General features: G+C 39.3%; 1 protein-coding gene and 1 long non-coding RNA gene across 2 annotated transcripts in view; one reads left to right on the plus strand and one right to left on the minus strand.

Annotated features, from left to right (window-relative positions):
- The window catches only part of DGKB (diacylglycerol kinase beta), a 575,035-nt gene that overhangs the window by 531,759 nt on the left and 37,641 nt on the right, over positions 1 to 5,635 (plus strand). The window lies entirely within an intron of this gene.
- The window catches only part of LOC114050547, a 6,122-nt gene continuing 2,019 nt past the window's right edge, over positions 1,533 to 5,635 (minus strand). Inside the window, exon 2 of the long non-coding RNA XR_003570020.1 lies at positions 1,533 to 1,760. This is a non-coding gene — a long non-coding RNA (uncharacterized LOC114050547). The remainder of the gene's footprint in view (positions 1,761 to 5,635) is intronic.

The raw sequence follows: 5,635 nt of genomic DNA on the forward strand, positions 1-5,635 counted from the left end.
CACACACACACACACACACTGTTGTGGTCACCCCCTTAAGGTTCCTTCCATAGCCTTCTTTTTTCATAACCTTTCCCTCAGGACACAGAGCAGGGTATGTTTGTGGAAGGACCTCTGGGTTTGAGGTTATCAGAGACATCATTCCAAATCTCCAGTCCAACACCTGCTAGCTGTGTAACCACGGGAAACAATCAATAAACACTCATTTATGAAGAGCTAACCATGTGCTAGGCACTGTGTTGGTCACTGAGGATCCAAGGGCAGGCCAGCCATTTCATGCCACGGGTTCTTTCTTTATTAGTAAAATACCCACAGTGCCTTCCTCATTAAAGGCAGTATGGTGCAGCAAATGGAAATCTAGCCCCCAAAGCCAAGAGGACTTGAGTGTGAGACCTACCTCTGATACATGATGGTCATGGGACTGATTGAGTTACCTATCCTCCCAGCCCTCTAGGCCAGTGGTGTCAAAATGAAAGAGGAATAGATCTCTGCAGGGGCATATTAATTTATTGTTCTTGTTCAGTCATTCAGCTGTGTTTGACTCTTTATGACCCAATTTGGGGTTTCTTGGCAATGATACTGGAATGTTTTGCCATTTCCTTCTCCAGCTCTTTTTACAGATGAGGAAACTGAGGCAGATAGGATTAAGTGACTTACCTAGGGTCACCCAGCTAGTAAATGTCTGAGGCTAGATTTGACCTTAGGTCTTCCTGACTCCAGGGCCAGCACTCTATCCACTGAGCCACCTAGTTGCCCCTGTACCACCTAGCTGTCTTATATTGACTATGAAAATAAAAAAAATATTATTATGTTGCATTGTATTTTAATTACCTTGTTAAGATTTTCCCAATTGTATTATAATCTGATGGGGAATGGGGAGTTTTCTGGTGGGCCCAAGCTTGACACTTAATACTCTAGGAAACTTTCTGAGATGATAAGTGGCAGACAAGATATTGACCTATGTTAGTAAAGGGAACTTCGTCCTTTGGGAGTTACCCACACTAATGAAACCCCAGGTCTAGTTCCTCTCACTCCCTACTTCAAAGCTGCTGGTGATCTTGGTGAAAGTAATTTCAATGGAAAGGTTAGATTGATTAAACACCAGATTGCAAGGAGTGAAGAAGGAAGTAAGAGCTGCAGAACTGGGTTCTGGAAGGGGACACAGCTCTTTCTAGGAGTTTATCAGTGAGAGGGAGAAGAAACATAGCATAAATGCTTGAAGGCATGGCAACATGAAGGGAAGAGTTTCTGAGGAGGAAGGGGCCCTGTGCATGTTTGTAGATAATGGGTTTATCATCTTTTATGCCTTTTCTTTGATGTCAGGCATCATTGCTAACAAATTGTAGCCGGTCTAATCCCTCCATGGATGTCTCTATCATCTTTTGGAGATCCACATTTATTGATTCTATAATGACTGCAGTATCCCATGATCCCAACCAAGGAGCAGTATGTGAAAGATAATGGCATTGAAAGGGTAAGGTTATTTTGGAGTCAGGGAGTGCCTGGGGATTATTGGAAGCACTGCACATGTGTCCAGATTGATTGTATTTTATTCCTTCTAGTTCATTCTGGGCCAACTCCTTGCTTATCCGCAGCATGCGTGCTGCTGGGCTTCTTCAGGGGGCTCTCCATCCAACTTTGTGTCATGTTTGGGCCACAAGAATTCTTCATCCATTGGTTTGTCCCCATGTAGATTCTTAGGCTGAGCTCTTCTGTGAACTGGCCATGCGTCTTCCCAGGAGGCTCCTGTAGCCGGGCGCCTGTAAATAATTGCGTAGCTCTTGGCACTCAAAAGATGATCAGTGAGTGACCAAAACTACTGAAAGGACTTTACTCTGTCAGTCTGGGACTTCTCACTACAAAAGAAGCCAGGAGGTTCAAGGAGTCACAGCTAAATGGAAGGGTGGGGTTCCGAAGCCTGTCTTAAAGAGGCGCCTAAAGGAAGTGGTGGGTTTGTCCTATATCCCAAGCAAACAAAAAGCATCTTCTCTGAGTCTTGGTCAGCTACTACAGTAACGATAATAAGCACGTGTGCAATGACCTGGATGAAGATGACCTTAACTTACACAGCAGCATGTGGGGCAGAAGATAAGCAGGCTGAGAAACTCTGGGAAGAACTATTTAAGCTTCTTCAAATATGGTCAGTCTGTACTTTGACAGCAACTTCTACGCCAAAGCGGGCATGGGTCAAAATGATGAAAAATATTGTTCAGGAATAAAAAAAAAATGTTTCACCTACATATCAAGAAGAGGCAGAAAGCACTAGACATCACCAAAACCAAATAATAATAATAGCTATTATTATTATTACAACAACTAGCATTTGTATTATGTCTACTATGTATTAGGCATTGTACTAAGTGCTTTATAAATGTATCTCATTTGATCCTCACAAGAATTCTGTGAGGCACTACTATTATTCTCATTTTAGAGTTGGGAAAATGGAGGCAGACAGAGGTTAAATGACATGCTTAAGGTCACTCAGCTAGTAAATTGCATTTGAACTCAGGTCTTTTTTTACTCCAGGCCCAGTGCTCTACTCATTGAGACACCTGGCTGCCAAAATAAGATGACAAAAAATTGAAACTGATTAAATTTGTACAGAGAGACGATAACAGATATGTGCAAACAGACCATAAATTTGTGACAACAATGATCAAAAAGTATACCAATTAGAAAAAAATGAAAAAAAATAATTAAAACATTTGTAACCTAACCAAATTTAAGTAAACTAGTAATGCTGAAAAAAATGACTAAAAGAATATTCATTAAGACAAACTATCATGACTTTGTAAGGGATTTTAGCCATTATAAATTAATTACCACATTGACAATAGCAACAACAAAAAAAAAGCCTAAAACCTGAGCCATCAATCACATGATCTCCTTGCTAAGAAGGGAATGAAAGTTTAGAATATCAACTTGTCTGAATAATCCTGTAGGTTAGGATTTGGAGAAGGTTATGGGTAGTGTCATGTCATAAAATAGTGAGAAACAATGGAGGAGAAAGCAAGTTTGTGCAAAGTATGCTAAATAAATAGACATTGACCTAGTGATGCACTTAAAATTGCAAATGAGACATATGTTTTCAGACATGGTCAAGGTATTGATTAATTCAACTTTCTTTGTTATATTATGTGGTAAGTAATAGAGATGTAAGAAAAGGAAGGAAGGAAGGAAGGAAAGAAGGAGGGAAGGAAGGAAAGGAAGGAAGGAAGGAAGGAAGGAAAGAAGGGAGGGAGGGAAGGAGGAAAGAGAGGAGGGAGGAAAGGAAAGAAGGGAGGGAGGGGTGGAAGGAGGAAGAAAGAAAATATCAATAAAACTTTCCAAAATGCACAGATGAAAACAAAAAGAAGTTCAGATGAAGACACAAAGAAGCCCAATTTTGTTACTGTTGTTTAAAGTTTTCATTCACTGAAAAACTTTATGTAACAGAAGCTCACATTTCCTGAGTTAATCTTCCTCTTTATTACAATTTTTATATTGAAATGTTCATTGATCATCAATTTCATAATTAAAAATGTTTTTTCAAAAAGAACATGTTAAGCTACATTTTCCCGAGAGGATTTTAGAAGGAACTTGGAAGGGTGATAAATGAGAAGAATGAAAAAGAACCTTCATTGAAACTCTGTCATAACAAAGTTCTCTCTTTTTTTTTTTTTTGGTCTTTGCTGGGCAATGGGTTAAGTGACTTGCCCAGGGTCACACAGCTAGTGTGTGTTATGTGTCCGAAGCCGAATTTCAACTCAGGTCCTCCTTACTCCAGGGCTGGTACTGTATCCACTGCGCCACCTAGCTGCCCCACAAAGTTCTCTTTCAAATAATTATGATGGAGTCTCCCATCCCAGTCCCTAATGTGTGACTTGAGGAAATAGAAATGGAACTAGAACAACAAATATGGGAAGAGGTACTGGACATGGAAGCCACACAATTTGAGTATTGTTGAGAGATCGGTCTCAAGATAACTGAAGGAGATAAGGATACCAATAGCTTGGTAAAGCTCACAAAACAGTCCAAAAGATGGTGATTGAGAAAATTTTTAAGAACTATAGACCTGTGTGACTATTGTTGAATCGGTTTGAAATATTTATAATGATAGTCTGTATGCACATTGAGGTCATGAAGGTAGAAGGAAACAAAACTGTTTTGGAAAAAGATATTTTCAAATAACAGTCTACATCTATGTAGTTACACAGTGATGGAATTATGCAGAGAATTCAAAACCTCATTCTGCTTCTTGATTGGTGATTATTAAAAAGGTGTGACGGAGTGGGGAATTTTATTCCACAGAACAAGATACTGCCTTAAAGGCTTCATTAAAGTCATAAAAGATACTTTGAAAGATACAAAGGGGAAATTTTTTTGGACGATAATCATTAATATCAGGGAAAGTATAAAGCAAGGAGAGATTTGTTCACTAATGGGGATTGCAGATTTCATGGAGAATGTCCAATACAGGGTTCAGATAGAAGAGAGATTCCTTTTAGATGACAAGTCTCTCTGGCTGCTTCTTTTTACCATTAACATGATTCTGCCTGCATCAAGACCTGGACCTTTTTTTTAAAGCTTCTGAGTTGGGCTACAAGGGTCAGTAGAAATTATTAAAAAGAATTTCCTTAGCTATTCACACAGGAAAAACAAAATGGATTAAGTATGCTTACATCCAGATTGTTATATTTGATTATGAAAACCCATAGATCTCACCCTTTAGTATACACACACACACACACACACACACACACACACACACACATACATATACATACATACACATCTTAGACAGATTCCTCACACGGACAGTGGCACAGGTCAATAATTGAATATGAGTAGGAGAGAGGACTGGTGTGCCTTTGGGAAATTGTACAATGCTTTTATTGATTACAAATTTCTCTCTGACACTAGGGTCCATTTTTTTTAATATCAATTTTTTTTCCTGATGACTCTGTACGTCTTTGAATCAATCAACAAGCATTTATTTAGCCCCCTCCTTTATGCTGGGTGTTGGGCACATGCCTGGGGATACAAAGACAAATAAAGCAGGGAAGCATGGGAAACCAGTCTGAGGAATCAAAGTTTAAGGTAACTTGAAGGGCAAAGAAAAGAATTGATGGGGCAGGGTGGGGGCGGGTGGAAAGGAGATCAACAAATTTGAGAATTATGCAGAACAAGCAGACAGAAAAAGAGCTGTTATCAAGAAAAGGAGATGTTCCAGTCAGGCAGCAAGAGGAAATAGATAGGCAGGCCACCAGCAAAACTCCATTAGTGCTCACTAAATGGAAAGAGAGAGAGAGAGAGAGAGAGAGAGAGAGATCAACCTGTCGATCCACAAGTTAAGTGAGTGCCTACTATGTGCCAGGTACTGTGCTAAGTGCTAGAAATACAAAGAAAGTCAAAAGATAGTCTCTGTTCTCAAAGATATAATAGTCTAATATTGACAACCCTGTAACAGTTAGGTACAAACAAAACATGTACAGGATAAAGTGGAGATAATGACAGAGGGAAGAGACTAACATAAAGGGGAATTGGGAAAAGCTTCCTTTGAAAAGTAGAATTATAGCTGGGATGTAAAGGAAGCTAGGGAAGATGGGAGAAAGAAAGAAAAAGAAAGAAAGAAAGAAAGAAAGAAAGAAAGAAA

The sequence above is a fragment of the Vombatus ursinus genome, unplaced genomic scaffold (genome assembly GCF_900497805.2).
Source record: "Vombatus ursinus unplaced genomic scaffold, bare-nosed wombat genome assembly UNPS02014799.1, whole genome shotgun sequence".
Taxonomy (NCBI): domain Eukaryota; kingdom Metazoa; phylum Chordata; class Mammalia; order Diprotodontia; family Vombatidae; genus Vombatus; species Vombatus ursinus.